Source organism: Lepus europaeus, chromosome Y (genome assembly GCF_033115175.1).
Source record: "Lepus europaeus isolate LE1 chromosome Y, mLepTim1.pri, whole genome shotgun sequence".
NCBI classification, from domain to species: domain Eukaryota; kingdom Metazoa; phylum Chordata; class Mammalia; order Lagomorpha; family Leporidae; genus Lepus; species Lepus europaeus.
Genome location: NC_084851.1, coordinates 27,514,918 through 27,526,386, shown reverse-complemented (window position 1 = coordinate 27,526,386; position 11,469 = coordinate 27,514,918). Strand labels below are relative to the sequence as shown.

Genomic DNA, 11,469 nt, shown 5'->3' with positions numbered 1-11,469 from the left:
CAGCCCCTAACCCAGCCCCGGAGGCCACACAGCCAGTTTGCACAGATCCCCAGGCTCAGCCAGCTGGGATGCTTCCAGAATGTTCCACGCAGCCTTAGCAGGGTGCAAGTCCCTCTCAAGTCAGCATAGCCCTGCACCCAGCAAAGCCCCCAGCCAGACCCACCCTCCCCCTCCTCCAGCCTCAGCTTGCCCGTCTGTACAATGGCCCTGATGGAGCCTCGGCCCGCCAGGCTGAGCCATGACCATGCACTCGCTCTCCCACTCAGACTTGCGTGGCTGTGGAGGCCCCGTTCCTGCACTGAGCTCCGCGTCCCAGCAGGACCAGCGTGGACCCTGCGTCCTGCGCGTGGGGACATGGACGCTGGGCGACTTCCACGCAGCCCTGTTTACATGGCCGTGAACTCTACCGGGCGGGCCTCCTCCGGGCCCGGCCACCACGCACCCAAGCCAGCAGGGCTCCCTTGCCTCCCTCGTATCCCCAGCAGGGAGGTGTTTTTGGTTAATGTTGTTTGTCTCCGCTCTCTGGAGAAGAGGGCCGAACTCAGACGCTGGCGCGCGCCCTCTTCCAGCCGCCACGGGGAGCACAGGTGGGGCCGGGCAGGTGCGCGCCCAGGGGAGGGGAGAAGGGGCGCACTCGGGACCCATTGTGGCCGCAGAACCACGGGACCTGGCGGTGGACTGGACCGCCCGCGACCCCCAATGTTGAACACTTTGTTGGGCAGTGAGCATCCCTAGCCTGCCAGAATTTCACTCAGGGCGCCAAAACCATCTAGGGGTCGGGGAGGGTACTGCGCCTTTAAGGATAACTTCAGATGTCACTCCTGACATCACTTTTGCCTAAGCTCTGAAGAGGAACGCAAGTTCCGGCTGTGGATTGGCTGGCGGCCTCATGAATATGTAGATCATCCCCACCTCCTCCGCGCTCTGATAGGCTCGGGAAACAGGGGGCGGAGATGAGGCGGGGCTGGGTGGTGGGATGGGGCTGGGCGAGGCACGGGGGCGTGGCCAGGGGTTCCTGTGTATTTTGTTCCCTGCATGTCCAGCACCTACACAGAGCAGGTGCTTAATAAATGCTCGCTGATGCTCCAGCCCGCAGGCACGACCACCCTGCGCGTGCCGGCGCGCCCCTACTCCACGTAGCTGCAGGCCGAGGCTGCACCGGTCCCCTCCTCAGGTAATTCTAGACCTTGCTAAGGAGACCCCTGTGCGCAGCAGTTCACGTGTGTCTGCAGGGCATGCAGCCGGCCCAGGCCCAGGGTGAAGGGAGGCGGGCTGACCCTGCCAGCTTTGGGGGTAGCCTCAGCGTCCCAGAGAGAAGCTGGGGGTCCCTGAGCCTCCCACCTTTCCCTGTTCCCCAGCGCGGCATGGGGCACTCATTTGGGACCTAATAAATGCTTGTTTGCTGCATTCCAGGAAGGCGCCTGTGCAGGACCAAGGCGTGGCCTCTGCTGCCCCCTGCTGGCCGTCTGGAAGGAGGCCTCCGGGAGGGAATTCTTTCCCTCCTTTAAGATTCACCTCTTAATTTATTTGAAAGGCAGAGACAGAGAGGGGGGGGGGGCGGAGGTCTTCCATCGGCTGGGTCACTCCCAGGTTGGCTACAGCGGCAAGAGCTGGGCTGATCCAAAGCCAGGAGCCAGGAGCTCCATCCAGGCCTCCCACGCAGGTGCGGGGCCCGGGAGACTTGGGCAGTCTTCCGCTGCTTTCCCAGGCCACAGCTGAGAGCTGGATCGGAGGTGCAGCAGCCGGGACTCGAACTGGCGGTAGCTTCACCCGCTACGCCCCAGTTTCCGGAAAGGGACCTTTCCAGGGTTTTGAGGTGTTCCCAGGGCCAGGAGGGACTCAGTGTTCAAATTCGCTGCCCCCCTTTCTGCAGATTCAGCCCGGGCCCAGGTGGAGCCACTGCAGCGGACACCACGCTGGGCACTGGACCCGGAGGTGGCCGGCCCTGGGCGCCTTAGCCCCGCCCGCTCTCCTGGCTACTGGGGGTCGCGGGGGCCTCATGTCTCCTGGGGGCGGTTGTCCTGCACTTGCGGCCTCTCTCCTCCTTCCCTGGACACTTGGCCCTGTGCTCAGCTCCCTGGAGCCATGGCGCCGATATTCAGGACTCCAGGGCGCGGGTTGCTGCTCGGGACACCTGCAGCCCCCTCCGGCTCTCCAGCTCTCCGGCTCCAGGCTTCGGCTACCGCCACCCACGCGGAGCGCAGAGGGAGCTCCTGGCTCCGGCTCTGGCGCGGCCCAGACCCTACCCATGGTGGGCACTGAGGTCTCAGTCTCTGGGCGTCCAGGCGCCGGGCGTGGCTGCGCACACACAGGAGCCTCCTTCAGGTCCTCCTGGCCACAGAGTAAGGCGGGAGCTGAGAGGGTGCCCCCAGGCGGGGGCGGGGTCCCCCAGCATCGCGAGCGCCCCGAGCCAGGGCCCGGACTCCCAGATCGCAGATCTCCCAGGGTAAGGGGGGCCTCCTGTGCATGCCACCCACAGCCCGGCCCCAAACCCCGACTAAGGCCGGCATTTGGCCTAAGGGCTGAGGTGCCTGCACCGCACACCAGATGCCCGAGTCGAGTCCCATCTGGATCCTGACGCCAGCTCCCTGCTTGCTTAAAGATGTATTTATTTGAAAAGCAGAGAGATGGGGAGAGGGAGGTGATGGGAGGTTTTGGGAGGTTTTGGGAGATGATGGAGATGATGGAGATGATGGAGATGATGGGAGATGGGAGTTCCATCCACTGGCTCACTCCCCAGTGGCCAGGGGAGCGCTGGGGGGCAAGAGCTCCACGTGGGGCTCCCACTGGGTCTACGGAGGGGACCAGGTGGGGTGGGAGTAAGAAGGCACAGAGTCAACCTTGTAGCAAGTAAAACTTTTATTAAATAAACTTTTCTCAGACCAAAAAAAAAATTGTGTTTTCATGTTAATTTTTTAAGTAAAACCATCCTAATACATGATGTGTCTGTGTTGTTGCTGTTCAAATATGCTTTTCCTTAATGTAGAGTGCATTTCACTTTCTCATAGTTCTCTAATATTCAGAATGCTTTATGTGCTTATTTTTAATATGTGCATACATATAAACTTGTATGTTCAAGGTGTCTGTATATTCTGTCACTATTTAAATTAATTTCTTTTGTTATTGAATTTTACACGTTCTTTTTTTAAAGCTGCATGCATTTCTTTCAAATATGTACTTTTCTTTTTAAAAAGATTTATCTATATGAAAGGCAGAGTTAAAAGAGAAAGAGAGAAATCTTCCCTCTTCTGGTTCATTCCCCAGATGGCCACAATAATCAGGCTGAAGCCAGGGCCTGGAAATCCAACCAGATCTCCCACATGGGTGGCAGGAGCCCAAGCATTTGGGCCATGTTCTGCTGCTTTCCAAGGCACAATAAATGGCATGGATCTGGATGGAAATTGGAACAGTTGGGACTTGAAATGATGCTCATATGGGATGCCGGTGTCACAGGCCATGGCTTATCCTGCTATATCACAATGCCAGCCCTGTTTAATCATCTTTTTAATTGTTTAATTTTAATTTTAGTTAGTTTTTAAGACATTCAATATGATTCATAGACAATTCTAATAACAAAAGATATTCTATTCCTTTCTCCCTCCCTTCCTTCCTCTCTCCTTTCCTTCCACCTTCTTTCTTCTCCCTTTTTTAGTTTTTGAGATAACACATTTTAAATGCACTTTACAGTAAAAAGGCTTAATACTTCACCAATAAGAAGTTTAACAAGTAAAAAGCAAAAAGACCCTAACTTAATGGGAATATAGACAATGGCTGTAGGCAATAATTGAACAGAAAAATAACCATTTCACCCATATACAGTAAAGTTTAAAGTAATCACAGATCATTAAGTCTACAGTAGTATAACATTCCTAACCATTGGCTTGACAAAGATATAGAACACAGTTTTAAAAAACTATATTTGCTGCAATACTGACAACACACAAAAATTTCTTTTTTTTTTTTAATTTTAGCTCCCACATATAAGGCAGAGCATGTGGTGTTTGTCTTTCTAGGTTCAGCTTATTTCCCTCAATATGATATCCTAGAAAATGTTTAGTTTCCAAATATTTGCAAATGTTCTATTCTTGTTTCTTTCTGGTCTTATTCCTTTATGGTCTGTCAACATACATTATTGTATTTATTTGAAAGGAAGAGAGGCAGAGTTACAGAGAGAGAGTTACAGATAAAAAGAAGGCAAGGGAGGAGGAGGGGGAATAGGAAGGAGGATGGGGAGGGGATAAGAAAGAGGAGTGGAAGTGGAAGGGAGAGGAGGAGGGGAGAGGGAGAGAGAGGTATCTTCCATCCACTGATTCATTCCTCAAACAGCCTCAATGGCCAAATGTGAGCCAAATGGAAGCAAAGAGCCAGGAGCTTCTGGGTCTCCATCATTGGTGCTGTGGCCCAAGTATTTGAGCAATCCCCCACTGATTTCTGAGGTGCAGTAGCAGAGGTCTTAATTGAGAGTGGACTCAAACTGATTCCCATATGGGATCCCATCACAAAAGACAGAGGCTTTACCTGCTGAACCCTAGTGATGACCCCACATTTGGTTCTTCTTAAAGAGTTCTATCTCCTTAGTAATATTTCCATGCTTGTCACTCATTGATTTTCTCATTTCCTTAATATATCTGTATGCTCTTCCATCTCATTGAGTTTCTTACAATCATTATTTTGAATTCTATATCTGTCATTTCATAGATTTCCTTTAGTTTGGGATCTCCTAGAGGATTATTTCTTCTTTTGGAGGCATCATGCTACCTTTCTTCTCCATGTCTCTGGGTCCCTAGATTGGTGTCTGCCAGTCAGGTAAAATAATCCCTTCTTCTTTATGAAGTAGATTTTATCAAAGAGCTTATGGTTTGCCTGGCATTTTCCTTGTGGCTTTGGCTTTGGTTCTAGAGGAGCACAGTGGTTTTGTCTCTGAGTGATTTCTTTTGTCTTCATCAACGTCAGCTGTGTCTATAAGTGACACCCTGTAATAGTCTGCTGCAGTTTGTAGAGATAGAATCATGGCTTTAAGATGAATAAGGGTTTATCTTTGGCCCACAGTCCAGTGTCAGTCTCCCTGGTGAATGTGACAGGCAGGGCCTCATTCTTGGTGCTAAGGGAGACAAGAGTTGCTGCTTCCTTGTCCTATTGGCAACAACAAGTGATGCCAGGGCTTGTTGCACTAATTTATATGGCTCTAAGACCGTGATATGGATGGATGCTTCCTCTGGTCCTGCTGGGAGAGTCTAACTGGTTCTGTGGCTTGTAATACAAACAACCCTAGTCCTAGGACTAAGGTGTGTGAATTGAACCCTGTTCCAGTCCTACAGCATGACTATAATGTATACAGGAGATTTTACTCTGGAGGGTATGAGTCCAGAGAGGTGGAATACAGGTAGGTTCTTCCCGGTGTCCACCAGGTGGATTCCAGTCGCATTAAGAAATTTTGAATGAACTGTTACAGTACTGTTTTTTCAATATGTAATGGGATCATTACCCAAATCTTCCAGAGTGGTAGTGGATTTTTTTTTTGCAGGCTGCTTTAGGTGATAGTCCCCAGAGGCTAAGTTGAATCCCCCTAGCTCATGTAGAGTCCATGAATTAGCTCTGGGGCCAATGCCCAAAAAGACCCACCATTGAAGGATGTAGATGTGTCCTTTGCCCCACATATTGCCCCAACTCTGTGGTAGAATAGAGACTTGCGCACTACTTTCCACTGCAGAGTGTTGTGCTCTGTGTGAGTGAGGGAGGGGAAGGAATCAAGCTGGTTCCTCTGCTCCAGGACCAGGAGATACTCAGAAACCAGTAAGCTCTCCGGGATAAGAAAAAGTGAGTCAGTGACTGTGGAATTCCTTGTCAGATAAAACAGAGTGGCCAGAACACAGCAATTTCTTCCTACTTCGATGTGGTAACATGGGGGCTCACACAGCAGACAGTTGTGCCACATGGCTGGCTGCAGCAGTGTCTCTGTCATCTCATCTCTTGTCTCATGGAGTCTTCATCTTTGTTGTTTTCACTTCCTCACTGAAAATTTCCCATGAGTCAGACCCTGGAAACCTAGTCCTTCCTTTATTCTTTTCATATCCCAGAGCAGTTGAAGTTACTGTGGTTGTACCCTATTCAGCCATCTTGGATAAGATCTGTATCATATTTTTGGTAATAGACATTCTGAGATAACTTTGTGTCCAACTGTGGTTTTGAATTTCATTTTTGTGCTGATTAGTGATGCTGAGCATTTTTTCCTGTACTTGCTGACCATTTTTGTCTACCTTTGACAAATGTGTTTAGATCTATTGCTTATCTTAAAATTGTATTATTTATTTGCTGTTGAGTTTTTAAATTTTCTTACATATTCTGATTATTAGCTCTTACTTATATGTGTGGTTCACAAACATTTTCTCCAATTTCATAGGCTGTCTCTTTGCTGCACTGATTATTTTACTTGCTGTGCAGAAACTTCTTAATTTCATTAAATTCCATTTGAGCATTAGCTTTTTTTTTTAACTAGGCACAGGTGTCTTATCCCAAAATTGCTTGCTCATTACAGTGTCTTGAAGTATTTTCCTATCTTTTCTCCTAGTAGTTTGAGGTCTTAGATTTAGGTCTTTAATCCATTTTGAATTGATTTTAAAATTATTTTAGAACAGAGAGACAGATAAAGACACAAACGATGAGACTGGGCTAGACAGAAGCCAGTAGTGGGGAATTCAATCTATCTCTCCCACCTGGGTGGAAGGAACTCAGTACTTATCACCACTCCCTCTCATCATCTGCATTAACAAGAAATATGAGTCAGGAGTCAGACCTGGGTATCCAACTGATATTTTTTTAAAAAACCTAGAAGCATTTTATTTAATATATACAAACTTCATGTAATTCATATACACAAATTTAGGAACATAATGATTCTTCCCACCCCATCCTCCTTCCCTCCTGCATTTCCTTCTCCCTCACCTATTCCCATTCTTATTTTTTCAAAGATCTATCTTCAATTAACTTTATGCATACAAGATTAACCTTACCCTAAGTAAAAAGTTCAACAAATAGTATTAAAAAAAAACCTGTTCCTCAACAAATAATACAGGCACTGTTAAAAAATCATTGCAACTCAAAGCATCAATATCAATACTTTAGATTATTTCTTAGGTATTCTATTCATTACAACAAATCAGGGCAAAATATATGATGATTGTCTTTTGGGTACTGGCATATTTCCTTAAGTATAATGATCTACAGTTGCATCCATTTTGTTGCAAATGACAGAATTTCATTTTTTACTACTTTGTAGTATTCCATGTTGTATATAAACTGCTAGGATAAGTGAACACCATGAGTTAATATTTTGTACACAGCAAGAAATAAGTTCGAGTTTCATTCTTCTGCGTGTGGATATTCAATATTCCAAGCACCATTTATTTAAAAGATTGTACTTTCTGCAATGCATATTCTTAGCACTTTTGTTGAAGGTCAGTTGGCTGGGGAAGTTTCAATTTACCTTTAGGTTCTCTATTCTGTTCCTAAGGTATATGAGATTATTTCAAAAATTTTAAGGAAATGGAATTAAAATATAAGGTTAGGGATGGACAGTGTGCCACAGCAATTAGGACATTGCTATGACTCCCAGATCTCATATTGGAGTGCCTAGGGTTGAGTCCTGCCTTTGCTTCCAATCCCCTTCCTGTTATTGCATATCCTGGGAGGCAACAGGTGACAATTCAAGTACTTGGTGCCCTGCCACTAACATGGGAGACCCAGATACAGTTACTAGATTTTGGTTACTACCAAATCCAGTCTCAGCTGTTGCAGGCATTTGGAGCATGAACCAGCAAATAGAAGCTCTCTTTCTCTCTCCCTTCCTTTCCTTCTTCCTTCCCTACTCCTTCTACCTCTGTCTTTCAAATAAAAAGGATACATTTATAGTTTATTTAGTACAATTTTTTTTAAAATCTTTGCAGTTTTTGTAATGTACTTTTCCATGGGGCATTTTTGTTAGCATGCAATACATGTACATGTTTAAGATATGCAATGCATTATCTCAACACATGTATACAAATAATTGGCATTTTCATTTATTTATTGCTCTTTATGTTTAAAGCCTACGAGCTCTTCTGTTATACTTCTCAGAGAGCATATAACACATTATTTGAAGCTATATTTGCTCTGCTGTGCTGTGGAACACTGACGTTTCCTACTTCTATGTAGTAAGTTCCCGTTATTCAACCTTCCTCTTCACCATTTCACCGTACTTTCCGCAACTTATAGTAATCACTATAAAAAGTTCAGATCATCATTTTTAAGCATCCGTATATGTGGGAGAATGTGTGGTATTTGCCTTCTTTTTTTTTTTTTTTGGACATGCAGAGTGGACAGTGAGAGAGAGACAGAGAGAAAGGTCTTCCTTTTGCCGTTGGTTCACCCTCCAATGGCCACCGCGGTAGCGCGCTGCGGCCGGCGCACCATGCTGATCCGATGGCAGGAGCCAGGTGCTTCTCCTGGTCTCCCATGGGCTGCAGGGCCCAGGGACTTGGGCCATCCTCCACTGCACTCCCTGGCCACAGCAGAGAGCTGGCCGGGAAGAGGGGCAACCGGGACAGGATCAGTGCCCCGACCGGGACTAGAACCTGGAGTGCCGGCGCCGCAAGGTGGAGGATTAGCCTAGTGAGCCACGGCGCCGGCCTGGTATTTGCCTTCTGTGTCCGACTTATTTCACATGACCTCCAGTTCTATGCATTTCCTATACATATTAGGATTTCATTCTTATTTATGGCTGAATACCCCTCAATTGTGTGTGTATAGCACATTATCTATTTATCCATTGATGGACCCCTAGATTGATTCTAAATAGTGCTACTAATAGAATCACTATTAGTGATTCTAATAGTGCTACAGTGAATATGGGAGTGCAGGTATTTTCTCCAAATCCTGCATTCATTACCTCTGGATTATATGCACACACAAGTAGGATAACTGGGTCACATAGTAGATTTGTTTTTAGTTTCCTTGAGGAACCTTCATACCATTCTCCTAATGTCTGTACAAACTTGCATTCAATCCAACAATGTATAAGGATTCATTTTTGTTCACATCTTCAAAAGACTTTTTGTTTTGTCTTGGTATTGTTCATTTTAGCTGATGTAAGATATCTCATTTTACCTTTGATTTGAATTTTGCTGATGGATAATGATACAGAATTTTATACATTGTCATATATTCATTATTTTGAGACATGACTATTCATAGCCTTTTCTCATTTCTTAATTTTTTTTAAATTCCATGAGTTCCTTCAGTATTCTGGATTTTATTCCTTTGTCAGATGAAGAGCTTACAAATAGCCTGCAAATATTTTCTCTACTATTTTGATTATCTCTTTATTGAATTATTGTTTCCTTTGATGTGCAAGTCAAAATCTCAGTAGTGGAGACCAGAACCAGCACTCTATCATGGGATGCAGGCCTCCCAATTGGAAGCTTAACCAACTGTAACACAATGTCTGCCTCAAGGAAGCTATATAGTTTCAAGTATTATCTCTTCTTGCTGGATTGATGTTTACATTATTATGAAATAACTTTCTTTATATTTTTATTACCTTTAATTATGAATTTTTTTCATCTGATGTAATATGACTAACCAACTTTCATTTGAATTCACATGGACTTTTCCATCCCTTTCACTTTCAGTTTGTGCATGTGCTTCAAGGTGAAGTGATTTTCTTGTAGGCAGTTTATTTTCCTATTTCATGTCTGATTTTAGTGATTTTAGACTTTTCTCTTTTTATTGTTAATTGGGCCAATGATATATCAATTTTTTTTATTTATTCAAAAATCCAGCTCAACATTTCACTGATCTTTTGCATTTTTTAGCTTCCATATTGTTTATTCTGTATTTGTAATTATTTATTTCCTCTCCTAATTTTGTATTGGTTTGCTACCATTTTTCTAGGTCCTAGAGATGTATTGTTAGCAAATTTATTTAGTGCCTTTCCAATTTTTTAAGATAGACACCAATTATTATAAAATTCCCTCTGAACACTGCTTTTACTGTATCCCATATGTCTTTTTTTCATTTATTAAACTTTTATTTAATGAATATAAATTTCCAAAGTACAGCTTATGGGTTACAATGGCTTCCCCCTCCCAAAACTTCCCTCCCATCCACAACCCTCCCCTTTCCTGCTCCCTCTCCCCTTCCATTCACATCAAGATTCATTTTCAATTCTCTTTATATACAGAAGATCAGTTTAGTATATATTAGGTAAAGATTTCAACAGTTTGCCCCACATAGCAATACAAAGTAAAAAAACTACCATTGGAGTACTAGTTATAGCATTAAATAAGAGTGTACAGCACATTAAAGACAGAGATCCTACATAATTTTTTTAAATTAATTTTCTATGCCATTTCCAATTTACCACCAGGTTTTTTTTTCATTTCCAATTATCTTTATATAGAGAAGATTGATTCAGTATATAATTAGTAAAGACCTCATCAGTTTGTACCCACGCAGAAACACAAAGTGTAAAAATACTGTTTCAGTACTAGTTATAGCATCACTGCACATTAGACAACACATTAAGGACAGATCCCACATAGGGTGTAAGTACACAGTGACTCCTGTTGCTGACTTAACAATTTGACACTCCTGTTCATGGCATCAGTAATCTCCCTAGGCTCTAGTCATGAGTTGCCAGGGCTATGGAAGCCTTTAGAGTTCACTGACTTTGATCTTATTCTGATAGGGTCATAGTCAAAGTGGAAGTTCTCTCCTCCCTTCAGAGAAAGGTACCTCATTCTTTGATGGCCCCGTTCTTTCCACTGGGATCTCACTCACAGAGATCTTTCATTTAGGTCTTTTTTTTTTTCCATGGTGTCTTGGCTTTCCATGCCTACAATACTCTCATGGGCTCTTCAGCCAGATCTGAATGCCTTAAGGGCTGATTCTGAGGCCAGAGTGTTGTTTAGGACGTCTGCCATTCTATGAGTCTGCTGTGTATCCCACTTCCCATGTTGGATCCTTCTCTCCCTTTTTTATTCTATCAGTTAGTATTAGCAGACACTTGTCTTGTTTGTGTGATCCCTCTGACTCTTAGCCCTATCAGAGCCATCAATTTTGAGCTGAAATTGATCACTTGGACTAGTGAGATGGCTTTGGTACATGCCACCTTGATGGGATTGTGTTGGAATCCCCTGGCACGTTTCTAACTCCACCATTTGCAGCAAGTCTGATTGAGCATGTCCCAAATTGTACATCTCCTCCCTCTCTTTTTCCACTCTTAAATTTAACAGGAATCACTTTTCAGTTAAAATTTAAATACCTAAGTAAAATCGTGTGTTAATTACAGAGTTCAACCACTAGTACGAGAACAACAACAACAACAACAACAACAAATACTAAAAAGGATAAAGTATTACATTGTTCATCTAGAGTCAGGACATTGTTTCTTATAGTGTCCATTTCAATTAACAGGTTTCCCCTTTGGTGCTC

The 11,469-nt window shown here is 44.4% G+C and overlaps 1 pseudogene; it reads left to right on the top strand.

Annotated features, from left to right (window-relative positions):
• The first annotated feature begins 2,248 nt into the window (after window positions 1–2,248).
• LOC133754180 (acyl-protein thioesterase 1-like) overlaps window positions 2,249–11,469 on the top strand; it is a 33,880-nt pseudogene continuing 24,659 nt past the window's right edge.